The 19,109-nt window shown below is 37.1% G+C and overlaps 1 long non-coding RNA gene across 2 annotated transcripts in view; it reads right to left on the bottom strand.

Annotated features, from left to right (window-relative positions):
* LOC118598664 overlaps positions 1-10,281 on the bottom strand; it is a 37,751-nt gene extending 27,470 nt beyond the window's left edge. The window contains exons 1-3 of one of the 2 annotated variants that reach the window (XR_004947749.1): positions 9,827-10,281; positions 7,575-7,609; positions 2,612-2,833 (exon numbers count right to left, since the gene is read on the bottom strand). This is a non-coding gene — a long non-coding RNA (uncharacterized LOC118598664). Of the gene's footprint in view, positions 1-2,611; positions 2,834-7,574; positions 7,610-9,826 lie in introns of those variants that run through there. The other variant, XR_004947748.1, reaches the window with a different exon arrangement.
* Between the last annotated feature and the right edge of the window lie 8,828 nt (positions 10,282-19,109).

Below are 19,109 nucleotides of genomic sequence, written 5' to 3' on the forward strand. Positions count from 1 at the left end.
AAAGAAAAAAAAGCAACAAACATTTAATATTTGACTTTTTGGATTTTTTATTAATTTCAATTTTAAAATAAAATATGCTTTTCTGAGATAGATATACAAATCTAATTTTGATTTTCACATTTCCTTTATTTTTATGGCACACAGCCTCTTTAGTGCAGTTTTTAAGTCACCAGTTAAATAAAATCTACCTGTCAAAAATAAAAAATAAAAAACCTGTGTTATTTTCATAGTTTCTGCATAGCAGCAGTAATTCATTAGACATCCATCTCTGAGTTGTGGTTGGACTGTTGATGCAGAGCTACCCAGCCCCCACTTCCCATCACCCATCTGTTTGCACGTTCTCCCACTATAGCTTACAAAAATGGCAAACAATATTTGAGCTGTCCAGTTGTACAGTTTTGAGCCAGATACCAGCTCAGACGATGAAAACAAAAAGGTTATTTTATCATTGGCAGCTTTAAACGTGACGATTTTGCTTCTTGTCTTGACAGTTTTTCTGGTGTCTTGTTGCACGTTTCCTGCATCCCTTCATAGAGAACACTTTATTTCTGCTTTGCCATGTTCAGGAACACATTGTTATACTCTTGGACACAGAAAGCCAACAGCAGCATTGTTGTTGAGGATAGTGAGTTCTGCCGCGTCGCTTCGCCCTCACACAGACACTTCACTCCAGTGTGTTGCAGCTGTAACACATAATTCATCCTCCTATTCAGACTTTGAAGAGACGATAAAGTCACATCAGCCTTAGATAGTCTCTCTGATCGGTTTCATCTGTGAAAAACGTTTCAGATATTCTGTTGGAAAGATGAAAAAGATCCTCCCAGGATTGTGAGACCTGAAACTTAAAGACCCTGTTAGAACACGGAAACAAGAAATCCTGCAACCACGTTTTTCTGTGGAGGACAACAGGCTAAGACATGCAGCAGCTACAGTGAAATTTATTTTTATAGACATTTCAATGGTAATTTCAGGAATATAAATGTTAAATCTGAAAAGATTCACTATCCTATAGTTCCTCAGTATTGCTCAGATCGCAGGGGCATTTGAAGCTGTAGTGGTGTCCAAGAGTGTTTTTTAAGGCAGAGCTGTAGTGACTAAAAGCTGGCCATCTCACAGCCAGTAGTGTGATCCGACACTATACTGAAGACACTATACTTTCCCTCTCTTTATATTTTTATTTTCAAATGTAGAGCTAGGAATCCACCAGGACATTTTTTCTGTTCCTGTTCATAATTAAAGCATCTTAATAGACTGTATAGCAAATCTGGACATTTTTATCATAAAACTTCAAAATACGTTTATGATGAGATCACAATTCCTAAAAAAAAACAAAAAAAAAAACATTGTTTTTGTGAGATGTTTTTAATGTTTTTAGAAATATGCATGTGGCTTTGCTTCATGTCCTTAACTTCATTATTCTATAGAGCAGTTCCAGTCTTCAGTAATGAGTTTGTGTCTAAGACTTTGTAGAGCATGAATGATGTGTTTGTTCAAACTTAACCAACGTGCCAAATTCCCTTATGTAACATCAGTTGTTAGGGCTTTATCGCTGCGTGCTGTTCCAAATGCCACAAGCTCAGTTGCTTAATTTACTAACTATTTTAGTGATGCCAAACAGCTTTATGTTAAATAATCCCTATAATGAAAATCATGCTTTTGGTGTTTTCAACACGTGCAGCATTTTTCTCATAATGAAGAGCATGTATAAAGAGAATTAATTTTAAAATTGCATTTCTTGATATGTCTTTATTGTATTTGTTGACAATCCAGATGAAAAAGTGTCATTTGAAAAGGATTGGCGAAGGTGCCAAAAGCTCCCCGCTCCATTCTGATCATCCACGTGCAGACAAACAGATCCATCATTTTCCTCTTCCGAGTTGAAAACTGGCTCAAAACTGTATAACTGGATAGCTCCAATGTTGCTCATCATTTTTGTTGGACCACTGATGTTAGTATGGGGGTGTGAGGGGCTGTAAGCTAGAGGGACAGCATGTGCACAGAGGGATGATGGGAAAACTCAACAGCACATGGGACCAAAATCCAAAACACACCTTAGGTCACGGGCCGAACAGGATAAGCATTCTTTTTGAACAGTCAAAAACAAATTTTTTTAAACCTAACTTTTTGACATAGTTATGAAGTAGATACATAGCATTACCTGCAATATTGTTTGTGTGAATGCTGTAAGCTGAATTTGGCCACTGAAGATGCTAGGGCTGATGATGCTGAAATTGATTGCTAAAAACGCTGAAGCTGATAGTCAGCTAAAATCTTAGCTAAATGCCAAATTAGCTTAAAAAATAAATACATAAAAAAAACAGGTTAGCTAAAACAGCTAGTACGTCACTGAAAAAAAGCTAAATGCTAAAAGCCTAAAAAAAAAAAAACTGAAAAAAGCCTAAATTAGCCAAAAAACTGGCATGAAAATATTAGCTAAACTCCAAAATACCCTAAAAAAATTTTTGAACAGCCTAAATTAGCCAAAACAGCTAGCATGTAGCTGAAATATTAGCTAAACTCCAAAAAAGCCTAAAGAAAATCTTAGTAAATGCCAAAATAGTCCAAAAAGTTAGCAGGATATAATTTTTTTAACTTTAAAACCATAACTTTTGGACATAATTATGAATAATAAAAAGGCAGCAGTGGGTCTTTAAACAAAGAAATCAAGGAAGTTCCACTGAAGAGTGAAAAAAAAAATAGTTGAGGCAGCACTTGAGCAGTCAAAACTCACAAAACTACAATCGGTTCAGTATGACACTTTCTTTGTTCAACATTGAGGAACAGCATCAGGTATCTGGAGAGAAGAAAGTGCACGCTTGCACGGAGAGAAGTACTGCAATGAGAAAAAAAAAGTTGAGAATCATTGTTCCAATTACATAGAATAAGGTCAATCTTGGTCTTGCCTTATAGAAATGAATGAACTCCCATATTATGCAGGCTACAATCACTCTATATGTGTTAAAGATCTGAGCCAAACCCTTTTTGAGGACCAGCTCGTCTGCAGAACCCATCGATCCTGCAGTTTTAATGCACTCAAGCTCACCATCCAAAACCTTAATGACCCTGGATCCTTCCAGGGCTCTCAGAGTGAACACTGATGCGATCAACAGCAAGAAATGAAAACAAATGGGATACAACAACAACCAGAGGACTACCTGACCCACACAACAGCAACAACAACAAAAGAACAGCAGGCACCTCACCGAGGTTCAGGAGAAAGGAAAGTAGGTTAGATGAGACAGGCAAATATGTAACCTCAGTGGGTGAATGGGAGACACAACAAGGAGCTGCTCAGAGAACCAAACAGATGAATCACAACTCAAGATTCTGGTCAGATGTAGGGCGATCACATGGCAGATAGAACGATTCAGCTGTAAGTCAGCCTGACAAACTGTAAAGGAACTAAAGTGGATGCTTAGAAAGACAACAGATACAAAGTAAATTATATCATGTTAAAACCCCACAGCCTTTACAGTCTACCTGCACTCTCCTGAACAACAGTTTACTTCTCCATTGCAGACTGGTAATATCCAGGTGTTGGTCATTAGCTTAATGTGGTACATTCAACAATTTTACTCAATTTTTATTGAAAATATAATTTTAGGGGAAAATGTAGCTATATTTATGAATATGATTTTGTGCATTTCTATGTGAAGCAAGGCTGTGGGACACAAAATTATTGATAAGCGACACATTAATTGTGATTTATCTGTAAATATGCATGAATATAAATTAGAATTGTGTGAGGTGCACTTGAGTGTTTTAGAGAATAAGACTGAAGGGGGAGGATTTATAATATGTGTACTTCTTCTCACTATATATTTATGACATTAATTGCATTGAAACTTTTCCTTTTAAAGTACAAGTCTGAGATTAAAATGTTATAAACTCAAAATTGTTCTGAAAACAGTATTTGTGATGGACACTGCTAATCAAAAAATAAATAGCACAACTGTCCTAATATTTGAAACTTAAAATAAAATACCAGCTCATCTTTTGAAATGCCCCTCAGAGTTGTCTTGAATTCCAAATAAAGCAAGAAGCATCAGGACAACAGTCTTCTAAGAAAGGAAGCTTTGAAGATCAAACATCTAAATATATGAATGAGGCCTAAATCTTTTATTCCTCCACATTAGGCCTGTTTCTGTCAGTGGGCCACGCAGGTAAAGATCGTAACAGAAGTCAATGCTGCACATTCTGGCTCACTTGCTGATAATAGAAAGTAAATTATAGAAAGGTCTAGAATAGCAAGCAAAGGCTTATTGACTGCACTACTCTCAATCTGCTGCCAGCAGAGCATAGAGGGACTGACACGTGGCTTTATGCATGGACCCATTTTAAACACCTCAGTTTCCTCTTGTTATTTTCATTTTCTCAATTTCCTTGATAAACAAACAAAGATGTGGTTTCACTTGCAGGACATGGATGAGCACGTTTTCACATCTGGAAACAGCACGTGCGTTTGTCTCCGGGTTCTCTCTTTTTGTCCTTTTGTGCACGTCAAGGTTGAGGCAAAAACAACAACTCTGACGTGCTGCTGTTTGTTCACAATTATGCTTTTTTATTTGAGAAAAGGTGCATCCAATTTGAAATTCTCTAAAGAAAAGTTTGCACAGTGTGAAAAATGCACTGAAGTAAGTATTTAGTCAAAGCAAAACACGATTAATGTCTGCAACTCTTGCTGAGCTGTTTTAGCATGGATGGGATATCGATTTGACACCCAACTTCCCTGATTTTAGCTGCTGTTAGCAGCTTTTTGCCTTGTGAGAAACGGGCTACAGTGATGAAAATGGACAGATTTTCTTAGCCAAAACACAGGATGATAATTAAAAAAAAAGGTAAAAGAGAGGTCCTGAAATTGGAGATCAATATTAATCTTCTTTGCTGGAAAGACGGCAAGCTTTGAAGTTGAGCCAGAGACATTCACATTCATGAATATCACGCGACTCATTGATTTTTTTGTATTTTTGTTTGCAAAAGATTTTCAGGCAAAACCTTTCAGAAAGTTCATAAACTTAAATGGCCTATGCCATGCAAAAAAAAAAATCTAGTTTTTGAGCTTTTAATCGTTTTATATTGTTTATTCCTTATTATAAACAACCAATATGGTATTTTGATCCATTCATACATTTCTGAATATTCCTCTTAAAACCTCCTCATGAGTGGATCTTTGTTTGACCTTATTTCTTGAGGTTTTTGTTCTCATAAATGTAGATCAAGCACTGTTATACTCAGTGAGATCAGCAGAATATTTTCAGAAATGTTAAAGTTGGAAGTAAATGAGATTAAAGGAAGATTCTTCCAAAAGTAACATCCATGAGTTAATGCAGTCTTAGGTAAAACCTACAGCCAGCAGCAACAAATTTGTGTTTCTCAGTAAAACTGCAATTTAAGTCAAGGAAAGACTGGCACATAATGAGTGTACTTTTAATTAGTTTTTCACAGCCAGATTCTCCATCAGTAAATCTGTTTCACAGCAGGCACTCAGCTTTCAGTATTGACATATTCATGTGTTGACATTTACTTTTTTTCCACTTGGTGCTGAACTGGGATGTATTTTGCAACTGTGTCCTTGATCCACCCTCTGTAGCCAGATTCCCTACAACTATCCTTCAGTCTCTATTATTGTCCTCAAGTAACACTCAAACTTTTAAAAGTGAAAGCCCAGGAGTTGGTTTTTCAGTACAATTCCACTGGTACAGCTGGTAAAAAAAAAAATACAACCTGGCTTTGAAGAACAGAAGCCTGTCAGAAATGTCAGTTTCACTATCTGTGGTTAATTTAAAGGTTGTCTCTGATGTATAGAAGTGATCATCACTTCTGTGCCAGATTACTCACATTAGCTGTGACTGAGTTAATTATAAGAGCTAGACAAAAGAAGCAGAGCAGTGACTCTTCTGGCCCACAGTCTTCCTCCAAATTAGTCTACCAAGAGAAATCCTCCACGGCTGACAAGGGAACCAATTAACTTCCACTCTGAGAGGCTTTGCAAAGCCTAAGTCAGTACTTTGACCTGCCATTCACCCCAACATCAGTCTATATTAACGCTGAGCCAATGAGGCCGTAATGAGATCTGGCCTGGGCAGAGAGAGAGTGCTAAGTAGCATGCATTCCTCAGGACAGAACTTTGGCTCGGCATACCAGCAGGAAATCCTACATGAGCTCTGACAGACAATTTTGGATTATGGAGCTTAAACAAAGAGAAGGACAGCATGATCTCGGTGCCAGATTGGACCTGGAACCACATTCTTCTCTACAAGTCAAGCAGACCTCCTTACTAGGCTTAAACCATTTGGAGGCTTTCAGTTCACACACATCAACACAAAGTTGGATCTTTTGGCAACTGAAGGTCCAAAAGTTTCCATTAAAACTCAGTTGAAACATTGAGTCCATCCAACTTTCCACAAATTGTCTATAAAAATTCATCTAAGCATCTTTTATTAGAACCCACAAGGTTGCTGGAGCCTATCCCAGTAACAGTTGAGCATAGGTGGGGTACACTCAGAACGGGTCACACAACCATACTCACATCTCACATGCATAAGGAGAACATGCAAACTCCACAAAGGAAGATCCCAGCCAGGTTTTGAACCTTTCCTCCACGAGGCGAAGGCGCTTACCACTGCAACGCTGTGCAGCCATGATTGTTTTTATTTACATAAATAACAGCTTCATAATCCAACTGCATTTTGTCGATATATTTTCATATAAATAGATTTTCTTTTCATTGATCTCACTTTGTCTCTGATTTACTTCCCTAAAGGATTGGGCCATGTGGGCACCTTCTGGGTTGCTTTAGTCCACTTCTGAGTAAATTTGTGTGTGTGCTGGTTTTTACACAGTTACCTGCTTATTTGGGTCTGCATTGATGTGTGTAGCTGTGCACAAAAAAGCTTGCCCATCTTTGACCATTTATTTATGAGATTGATCAAATAATGTCATCTTTTCTTTCTCTCGACTATCTGTTTTACGTGTTCCCCAACCCTTCTCCTTTTCACCTTTAGCCATGTTTTCCTAACCCTAAATGTTCTAATATTTTCTGTCTAAGCCAAAAGTGAAATGACAAAAAGCATTATGTAAAAAAAAAAAAAAAAGAAAGAAAAAATAAAACACCAATAGGGACTTTTCTTAAAGCAACTGCTGAACTGACAATGACTGTTAAATTTGAATAATTTTGCCTTTCAGACGTTACTCAAACATCTCCCCAGAGAGTAAAGCTGAACAGGAGTCCGCACAAAATGCCAGAGCAGATATGACAAAAATAGTAATGTGACATTCAAACAAACTAGTGGGAAAAAGTAATAAAAACAGAGTGCATGGCTTGTACTCTTATACTAAGAAAAAAGATAATACACAGACAACTTTTCTCAAGAGTCGTAAAGGATGTATTTAAAAAAAGAAAGAAAGAAAGAAAATTATATTATTTGCATAAACTTTTAAAGTAACTGAGCACAAAAAAGCACTTCTGTGCATTTGGGTGTCTCGGCAGTTTAAGTCAAAAGTCTACACCTGGCCTCTTATGTAAAGAACAAAAAACACTTTTTCTGCTTTTAAAAACAGGCAGTAATACTCACTGGAGAAGCAGGTCCAACATTCTGGGCACCGAGATCTAAAAACAAAAGCAGATAAAACAACAGATGACACATCCAGGTCAAACTCCCAGTTTATTTATTTAGTCCCACTGCAATCAGATGCAAGCTTTGTGCAACAGACGCAAACTCAACGAGATGGCCTTGAAGCGGCAGAAATGTGGAATCCACAGCGCAGTGCTTACAGCTCACCTGCAGTATTGATAACACTTCAACTCAGAAATAAGGGGAAAAAAAGAGTGAAGATGCCAATGAGATAAAGGAATTTAGGCTCATGTGCATTTTTGTCCCTCAAATAATGTTTATTATATCTTTTGATTATTCTGTTTTTGGCCAAAATTATAAAAAAAAAAGAAAAGAAAAAAAAGTTTTCTAGAATATAGTTTCTGCAGAGTGGCAGGAGTTCATAAGAATTGTGGGCGGGACTATTGGTGAGGAGTGAACCTGCCCTCATGTATCATCAGGGATGTTCACAGGATTTTTGAGGGTTCAAAGTTGGAAAAGGGCAACAAAAACACACAATTCTTTGTCCTTAATGTAGAAACTAAGTAAAATTTTAAAACAAACATGTAATAGATAACTATTTTTAAATTTTGTCATGAGACCTTTGACGTGAAAGTAGTAAAATTGTCCTTTTTTAATGGAATGAAGTTATTGTCAACGTGAGTTTATTAATTTTATCTTATAGATGGAAGACATGCAAAGCAATAAAACACTGGAGGCTCTTTGTTTTGCATTGTGCTGCAGACTGAATCAGGTTTAATTCAAATTTTTACATAAAAAACAGATTTCAAATATTAAAGAAACAAATTTAGTTTCAGATCTTTAGTGAGGCAGCTATGAACTCTCGATGAATACGGTTCTTTTATTCTTCAAAAAAATAACCCGTTGCTTTATTTTTTACGTTGTAGTTTCCTGTCTTAAAACGATCTGCTCTATGTTGAAATGATGCACCGCGTTCAGTCATCTGACTAAACAGGAAACTGATCTCTTGACTAATATAGACCGTCTTATCTGAAATATTAATTGTATTTCAGCTCGTTAAATCTGCAAACAGTGACTAGTTACACCAGAACTCACAGATTCAAGTTTTTTCACTGTAAAAGTGTCTTTTTGTTTGTTATTTATGCAGCTTGTGGATTTTATTGTGTTGTGTCTTGTTTAACTTAGGTAATGTTAAGACCCTATATAAATTATAACTCAAAACAATAAATGCAATGACTCCCAAAAAGCATCCAAAGATCAGGAAATGATATGCTATGTCAATGAATAACAAAAAATAAATAAAAAAAATTACAGATTTAAAAGAAACAGTAAATAAGATAGACATAACACACAACATCCATCCATCCATCCATCTTCTTAACCGCTTCTCCCTTTCGGGGTCGCGGGGGTGCCGGAGCCTATCCCGGCTACTGATGGGCGAAGGCGGGGTTCACCCTGGACAGGTTGCCAGTCTGTCGCAGGGCCTCAATCACACACACATTCACTCTCACATTCACACCTAGGGGCAATATAGAGTCTCCAATTAACCTATGAAGCATGTTTTTGGACGGTGGGAGGAAGCCGGAGTCCCCGGTGAAAACCCACGCATGCACGGGGAGAACATGCAAACTCCACACAGAAAGGTCCCAGCCGGGATTCGAACCGGGGCCTTCTCGCTGTGAGGCAAGAGCGCTAACCACTGCGCCACCGTGCAGCCTAACACACAACAATGTTTCAGATTTTCTTAGAAAAAGTGTGAAATACTACAAAAAAATTAAGCCTGATGAGTAATTTGGTTCTAAAAATACCTATAAAAAGAATTTAAAAAGCCAGAAAAAAAAGCAAAAATATTGTTTAGTTAAATTCTTAATTTTTAAGAGAAATTCAGAAAACTTGCACTAAAAACAAGTAAAATGTCAGCAAAAAAAATAAAGAAAATATTCTGAGATTTAAATACTAAAAAAGATATAAGTGCATTTTCTAGAATAAAAAAACAATAATTGCTTAGAAAATGCACGATTTATTATTTGAATTAAATATCTCTCTTGTTTTGAGTGTGTGCAGTTGATCCACCTGTTACACACCTTCATTCTGCCATCAGTGAGTGGGCGATTTAGACATAATCAGACCTCCAGCTAATGCAAAACAGATTTTTGCTTAATGATGATGTGCAAAAATCAATTACTGCTAGAGGTTTTCAAGCTAAAACTTTAGGATTTTTCTTTTCCAGGAAATCTGCAGTCCGTGCATACCTGGTATTACCACGGGGCTCCTCCTGGATGCTCTGGAAGTTTACCTCACCTGCTGAGAAAACTAAAGAGATGACATTCAGAAAACATGCCAGGGAAGCATATTGAGGGACCATTAACAAACTGAAGCAGCTGGGATGATTACAGATGAGAACCAGGTGTAGTGATGATGCAACCGGCTCCTCAGAGAAATAAATCGCAGAACAAACTCGCCAAATCAAAGAAAGTGAAGGCCGATAAAAAAACCAGACCAAAGGCTCATTTAATTAAAACTTCGAGAAGTTCAGGTGACACTGAGATGAATGCGCAGGTGAACTGAAACTGATACCTGGTGTTGCTCATAGGATTTGGCGTGTTCTGTCAGAGCTTTACTTTGCTTGCACAAGTGTATTATTTTTAGCCTCTCTCTCAGACGGCAGAGACTCTGAATATTGTCTCACCACTGTGAGAACAGGTCACTGGAGGAGACGGAGAAACTGGTGAAGAGGTGTAAAATTCAACGTTACACCAACAGAACTATTTGATGCTTCTTCTTTGTTTTTTAAATCTCAAACATTGTCATCAAGTCGAGATACTTATCATTGATTAACTCAAAAATTCTCATAAAAATCATATAATCATACTTTGTGATTTAATTCTTCTTTAGCTGTTCTGCATTTTGTGTTTTCTCTGACTCAAATACAAAGTCTAAATTTTTTCTCTCTATGATGTAGAAAATTATTAATAAAATGTGTCAAAATCTGTGCACCAAACAAAAAACTTGATGTAAGTTTTTTGATGCAACTCTGTACAATGTAATTTTGTCTTTAGATCTCCCTTCCATTGTCGCTGCATCAGATTGACTCAGTTTTAAATCTTAGGTTAAGACGTTTTATTTAAATTTTTAGTAGTGGTTTGTGGTTTGATTTATAAAGCACTTTGTGATTCTTTCTGTGAAAAGTGCAACAGAATGAAAGACATTCTAATCTAAAGATTTCTTATTTTCGGTTGAAGTCAATTTAAGTTCAATAAATGTGGAAAAATTTAGTATTACTATTACTTCAGAAACAAACCTTTAAATTCATAAGGCTGAATCTGAACTCTTCCCCTATCCCTCCAGGATCTCCTTATCCCTCAAATCGTATGGGTATTTTAAGAGGTAGGTGTGACCAAAATCATTTTTTGAAGGGCGAACTTTTGTCACGGAGAGACATCCGCCGCGAGCGTGTTTTGTGTCCCGCTGTGCTGCAGAGAAAACGAGGGAAAAGGTGCGTTTCTTCACACGCGTGTGCTCTGAAGCACAGAAGTTCACATTTAAATCTTAATATTTTTGTTTTGTTTTAGCCCAATCTTTGTAAAGTTATAAAACCAATGTTATGTATTTCCGAGTGCTAGCAGCACCGCGTTAATGTAGCTGACTGGGGACTATTGATGACATCAATGATTGGGAGTGGCGTCCAAATTTGAAGACACTTTTTCCACAACTATCCATTCGAAGGGCTAAATGTAGGAGTAGGGAGAGCCATAGGGGTAGGGACGAATTCAGATTCAGCCTTAGAGTTAGAGTTAGCTTAAAATAATTCATGGAGTTTTACTAAGATTGGCCAACTTGGACAAAAATTCTGATATTTTGCACTAAAACGAGTAATTTCCACTTATTACAGTAGTTTTTTTGCCACTGTATTCAAAGTAAGCTACAATTAGGTCCATAAAAACTAGACTATTTAACTAGGAACTAGCAACATTTTATTTTTGAGCTGGATAACATTAAATTAAAAGTAATTTTATTGAACGGTTAGCATTTCTAGTTTATTTTTCCCAATTTGAATGCTTGTGTGGAACTCCTTGTCTTTAGATTTTGATTTCTTATAAGATTTCTTGCAAAGTAAGAAGTACTTGCTGCTTGGATAGATGATTGTAATCTTTCTAGTGTTTTTTTTCTTTTCAGGCTACTTTTTTTTGCAGAAAGAGGTGTGACCCACACTGTTGACTTCAGTTTTCCTTTTGTTTGCTGAGTCTGCATGACACAACTGACCTTTTTTGATGTAAATTTACAAATGTAAAAGAGTAACTTGGATAAAAAGATTATTTTTTGTGAGGTGAGATAGAAAAATGTGCCTTAAAAAATTACAGATTAACTGAGAATGTATCAAAAGCTGCACTATATGGAGACTAAAAGCTGTGTGAAATACTAATGATTAAAATTTACAACGCACCACTTAACACCTCATGAAGATTTAATTCAGACGGCTGCACACATCTGCTTTAGAGAGTTTTTAAACACCCCGTGTGTGAATTTAGCTGAAACTTCCTGTAGTTTTTAGAAGATCTGAAGGGTAAGTTGTAATTTTGCTATGTAAATTAAATATCCATGAAGAGAAACCCATAGAAATCCCTCTGAACAATCACATTCTTCCTAATAGAACTTTGGTTTTGCAGCAAAGGTAAATTACTGAACAAGCGAGGTGGAAAAAGTCTGACACGAACAAAAGAAAGCACTAACAAATGAAAAATAAATCGCAGTCAAGGACGCAGAGATAGCTCAGGGGGAGCATGTGCGTCTGTGGGGGTGTGCAGTGGGGTAGTGCAGCGGGCGTGACACTAGCACGTGTCGCGGACACCTGCTGTGGCACCCTGGTGCATTGTGGGAGGGCAAAAAGGAACGCTGATTGATCACCTGCTGCACAGTGAGGTATCAGTCAACAACCACAGTGAGAGAGAGTGATGGAGGGAAGCAAAAGCCAAAAGAGGAATAAAGAGATTAGGAAATGCAAAAATTAACAAATTGAAAGAATATCATGAGAAGAAGAAAAAATGTGGAGATGTAAAGCAGGATAAACTGATGAGAGGAAACATGAATACAAAAGGCAAAAAGATTGTGTTTAACAATAATACCATTCCATTTGAGAGGACCTTCAGCTGACAGGACATCCATGTGGAGCAGAAAAGGTCTATTTTTTCCCTCTTGTTTCTCATCACATCCGCGGCATGTGTGGAGCACATGTGATGAAAAAGAAGCCGTTTTTCTCTCGCTGATTACGATGCATCATGTTCACAGGTTGTCATTGTGACCACTAGTCCTCTGAGTGTCAAACAACCACCGGTCAAGATGAAAATGTCATGATAAAATCTGTCAGGAGAAAGATTTGAAGTTTTAACGTCTTTATGTTTCAACTTATGACCAGTTTGGTCATTAAGCAACTTATAGAAAGTCTTTCTAAACTAATTCAAGGACAAACTTAGACAAAATCTTTAAACTCTTGGGGTAGAATTGAAGCAAATTTGATAACACTTTCTTGAAATGTCATTTTTTGTTTTAAAACTTGGTTTCTCCTTTTTTGTTAAACCAATTTCAAACTGGGACAGTTTTGTGAACCGTCCAGAGTTTGCCCCACCATCGCACAACAGTGGATGGGATAGGCCCCAGCAACCATACTCCCGAAAGTAAATGGATAGAGGGTAATTTTGAAAACTCTTTGTCAGAATTGAATTTACCACATAAAACTGACTGACTTAAGGTGTCCACAGACCGGACTGGCTGTTGCCGTTTTTTAAAGTCATCATACATTTTTGTTATTAAAAGAAGCAGACATTTAGGTGAGCTGCTTTTTTATTTATTTAACTTATTCATTTATATATTTATTTGTTCGTTTTTCAGTTTAAAATGACTTGTAGCATAACAAAGGCAACTGCAATAGAACAAGAATTTATCACCCATCATCAACACTAAACTTGAGAACAAACCAGAATTTAAAATTAGAAGTTAAAACCAGATAATGAAAAACTTTTCTCTTTAGCTGTTAGTTTTATTTTATTTTATTTTATTTTTTTGATGTGGGATTGGCTGATTCACAGATGCTACTTTGTGAAAAAGAGGAGAAACACTTACACGTTCCCCTTGAAGCTAGCATAAAAACAAAACCAAAAAAAACTGCAGCCATAGGAGAGTTTCTCAGGCAACTAGAAGGAGGTTAATCTCCATACACTTCAAAGTAAAACAAACAAAACTTTCCTGCTAAAATAACATTGGGAAACCTGTCTCCAAACGATTTTTTAGTTTTTAAACCTCAAAAACTATTATTCTATAACATGTCAATGTTATTAATTGACAGATATCAAGTTCTCCATTCTGAAATATTTCTGTTGGAGGCTTTTGCACAAATGCAAAAGTTATTTTTTGTGTCTTTGATGAATTAAAGGGAAAAAAAACATAAAAGCTTTTTAATGGAATTTCTATAGGTCTCCAGACACATCAAAAACATGTTTTTGATATCTGCCTATTTTCTTTTTTAAAAAAAAACAAAAAGCGACAAAGCCAGTCTGGGATCACATGCAACTAAGGTGTTTTCTTCTATCAGTAAAGGAGAGTTTTGATGGGTGTTGTGATGCTTTAGAAGCAGAATGTCCCTTTGAAAGTAATGTGTAAAGACAAAATAGCAATTTTCATGTTTTTAATAAACATCAAGAACTCTGCTAACTCATCCAGATGGGATGAGAAGAGGTTTGCTGTATTTGAGAGAATGTTCCTTTCCTGGGGCTGTGCTCAACTGAATGCACATTACAGTCAGGTGTGAGATGATGGAAGTCTCCTTCCCAGAGATTCCTGCCTTTAAACAACCTTTTCCAGCAACTCTGCAGACTTTTATTGGTTTTCTGTCTGACATCCACCTTCAATTGCAAGGAAATACATTGTACAATAATTTTCTTAGAAAATACTAAATTTGAAAACAAAGCATTTAAAAGACGGATGGATCTGAATACGTGAAGGCAATACATATAGTTGGTTCCTAATTTATTAAACAAAACCTTGAAAAACTGTCAAAAATCAATTTGGAAACATGAGTTAAGCCTGAAACAAAGATATTTAAAACTTCAGAGCCAAATTTTGCCAACTCAGTTCAAATATATCCAGGGGTGAATAATTTAGCAACAGAGCATTAAAATAATAGGACAACAGAATGCCAAGGAGGAGGCATCTGAACGTGACAGGAGAGAAAAGAGAGGCGGTTCCTGTGGCGGCTGATGGAGTTTAGAATGTAGGTCGCCTCTTCCGAAATGTGTGTCAGTGTGCTAAAAGCGACAAATTAAAATGGTGTTGTGTGAGACACAAAACAGATAAACAGACTGAGAGATGAGTGATTAGTTTGTCAGTAAAAAGAGCAAATTTGCCATTAAGGTCCCATCAGAATGTGGATTTAGTTACATTAAACACTGTGAAGTGATTGGAGATCATACCTTCACTATAAACAAATGTGTTTGTTTTCCAGGGTTGGCTGTAGAAATGAAGCAGTTTGACATTTTTAAACTTTTATAAATTGTTGAACTATTTATTAAATCACAACAAATAGTTTAGACGTCACAAAAGAAGGTAAAAATAGCATTTTTGGAGGAAGAAAACAGTGTATAAACTGTGTGAAGTCCAGAAGGAATCACATGAAACAATTGCAAAGAATACCGGAGAATGTAGAGATAATCATGCAAACAGTTTTTCCATCTCATCATCATCATCATCAGCATCATCATCAGCAGCAGCAGCAGCAGCGCTCTCCTTAGAGAACAGTACCGCCCCCTATGGGCAGCTGAAAGACTTCAACTTCAAGTGGAACAGAGCACACAACTGAGTGTTCAGTTCTTGTGAGGAGTTTATCTGCTGACGAGGCTTAGAAGAGGCTCAGATGTATGTAAAAAAAATAATAATAATATTTGCACTTATACATAAGTAAATTGCTATATATGTTTCTATTTACTTGTGCCTTAAATATTCTGAAATGTATCTTGCCTCCAAGCCTGATTTTAGTTTGTTCTTTGTTTAAAATGTGAAAATATAATAATTTTCCATAACTCATTCAATTAAGTAATAAAATATTATTAAATCTGATTTCATAATTTAAAAATTCAGAGGCATTTCAGACTTGCAATGGATTGGCAGTCTTTTCCAGGCTGTAGCTCAACTTCAACCCTCTGTAGCTGGATAGGCTCCAGCAACTCTGTGCCTCAAACGGGACTAAAGTGGGTTCAATCACAATGAAAAAATGAAAATATTAACAATGAAAACTAAAATAATGATTCCTTATTATGTGAAAAAATAATTCGAGTTGTCTACTGTTGTTTTGCAATACAAAAAATCTAAACTTGACCAGAAGCAGCTGCATACGTTTGCCTTTCACTGCACAACTCTTCAACTCTGACCTCAGACTGCAGCTTTGTGAAAGTGTGAGTGTAGCACATGGATCTGTGAGATTGCACAGCAGCTGTGTACTTTGTGCATGTACGTGAGAACATTCACTCTTCTGCAGGTTGTGCAGAAAACCCTTCATGTTTGCTGTAGTGTGAATGTCCCCTATCATATCATATTCTCAGATTCCAGTTGGTACCAAATCTTGACTTCATACATTTACACAAAATGATGCAAAACAAACAGTTTCCACACAAGTGTGGATGAGAATTATGCATGAAGTTGCCATGGCCAGTGTAACACGAGCAGAAGTCTGCAGAAACGAGCGGCTCAACAGGATGTCGTGCCAGGGCTGAACTGGCATCTAAAGGGAGGGGGGCAGATGGACATCTTTGCAGAGTCATGTTGGGACAGGTGGCAGCATTGTTATTCCACCCCTGCAAGATTTGTTTAAGAGTTTGAGGCATGAATCTGGGACCGTAAACAGGCAAAACAAAGATGACAAATTAGGAAAGAAGTTAGGAGCTGTAAAAGCTAGGAATTGCAAGTCCTGAGGGTCAAAATAACCATTTTAATCAATGCATGACATTACAAAATAGAAATTCAGATTTGAACAACTTTAGTTCATTCTTAATAAACATTTTGTTGTGATGTATTTAGATTTTCCAGCATGTTTTTCTCACATCGTTATGTGGAACAAAAGGTTAAATGTGGCACATTGTTCTGATAATTGAGTAAATTATTCTGCCAATCAGACTCTGACATTTACCAGACAATCTCATCAAGATCTCTTTACTGACAAAATGATGATGCATTGCAAAGATGATTACATCTTTTTATTGTCAAGCTGTTGTTCTAATGGAGTTCAGCTCCAAGTTTGCTGGAGTTAATATTTCACATGACATACTTATCAAACCCATATGCATATTAAATGTTAAGTATGCTGATAGGCAGACAAGTAGGTAAAGAGTACATCTATTGCATGTGCTGGAATATAAATTGTGGTTGCAATAATATTAAGATTGGAGAATGGGGGTTGACAGTCTTACATGGAAGTCTGCTGAAATATTAAAGCCGTTATCTTGTAAAACTGCAGCTTCTTATAGCTTTTAGACAATATACACAAATGTGACTAAAGTACTCTTAGCTGCTGATTTGAATTCCCCCAAAGCTTCCACTCCAAAGTGGAACAAATGTCTGCATTGTCACTATTTAGTCACAGTGCTGCTTTCCAGAGTTCCCTCTCGGGGACAGCAATAGACATTTATTTCTTTTTTTTTTGTTCAGGCTCATCTCCTAGCAGAAAAAATAACACAGAGGTTGGGAGAGGGAAAGCAGAAGGAACACCTGCATGTTGTTTGGAACCAGAATGTGGGTCAAGGTGGACGTTTTCTTTTTTAACCTGAAGGCTCCACAAAAAGGTCCCCTGCCTGGCAGCAAACTATTTTTTTCATGTGGCAGTTATGTGCATGCATGATGGGATTCAATGTAAATACAGTTTCGCGCAAAAAGTTTAAGGCAGGTATAAAAAAAAAAAAAACGTTTGCCCTGAACTTCAAGGCAAAACGAATTTCCTCCTTAACAGAAGCCAAAAAGAAGGCTCAGAGAAACAAAAGCTAAATGCCGCATATTTATAGAGCGCTTTACTATACTTGAAGGCCCAGCGATTCACAGTCCCATTCACCCATGCACACTTTCACATACTGATGCCAGCTCTGCTGCCAAACACTGGCACCAACCTATAACCACCAGGAGCTGATGTTGAGTTCAGCGTCTTGCTCAAAGACACTTGATAGCGGAAGATGGGAGCTGAACCTGCGATTTTCCAATCAGAGGTTGACCGCTCTTCCTTTGCACAGTGGCTGCCCTCCACAGAAACAAAACAACTGCAGAAACAGCAACTCTGCAACAGCGTTGGCTGTTTTATTCTAATTTAAAAGACTAAATTCAAATTTACACAATCAACATGAATCAGGTTATTTTGTCGTGAAGAAAAGCAGCTTTGCACCAATATGAAAGGACTTTATATCAGTAATGTGTTGCAGATTGGTGACAAGACACTTGAAAGTGTTGCTTACCAGCAGAAAAACACTTTTCTCTGCAGATCAGTAAATTCACGTTGATCGTGTAAGGAGTTACTGTGTGTCAAAGGGCATTGTAGGTTTTGACAGAAACACCCCAGTTGTTAAAAGTTCAAAGCTTAAAAATGCAAAAAATAAAACCAAAGCATATCTGATAGTGTCAGCAGTTATAAAAGTCTTTTTTGGCCAAAAAATAGAGTATTTAAAACCAATGGAGAAACAAAACTGGTAACAAAACAGAGCAGACTTAAATGAAGGCAGAAAGCGCAATGAACTGGCAGGGTGGATGAGAAGGAGAGAAGCTTAAGTAATCCAGGACCCAGCTGTATGGAAACAGGAAACAGGACTGAGCAGGTATGGAAAGCCAAGAAGGCCAAAAAACCCTACAGATCCTGACAGTATCCCTTTTGGTTCTCCATGGGTTTTTGTCATGTTTTGGTTACTGTATTGTCACCAAGCCTGGTCTCCTGCATTTAGGTCTTCCACCACCATTTCTTGACACAGACAAGGTGTTCAAAACATCTTAATAGAACAGATCTTCTGTAGATGGAGGCCTTCTTTCTATCTCTTTACATAATTCAAGATACACTCAAGGATTGTTCGTTTTCGTGGGTGAAACACATACACACTGCCAAGGCCAGATCTAGGTTGATGTCATAAAATGGGAGGTACCCACAAGCAGTGAAAAGTGGTGCCTCAGAGATCAAATCGTCTTACTTCTGAATAGGAACAGAGTTCTCAAAAATAACTAATATTTCATAAATAATGTGTTCTTTTATGTGCCAAAGGTAATATATGATCATATATATGGATGTAGTTTACTCTGAAAGGCTTAAGAAAATCATGGTATAGGCCCTTTAATCTTGTGCCTCCTTTATGCATGTTGGATAAGCATTACTCAGAGTTGAGAACAAAATTTGTCTTGACTAAATCTCTAACTCCAGTTGCAGAAATGCAGCCCCAAACAGTTAAGGAACCTCCACCATTCATCAGGGTTTCCTACATATACATATAAATATGTGGGTCACTAGAGGTTTCCTCCATTCCCCGT

This window comes from Oryzias melastigma, linkage group LG4 (assembly GCF_002922805.2).
Source record: "Oryzias melastigma strain HK-1 linkage group LG4, ASM292280v2, whole genome shotgun sequence".
Lineage (NCBI taxonomy): Eukaryota > Metazoa > Chordata > Actinopteri > Beloniformes > Adrianichthyidae > Oryzias > Oryzias melastigma.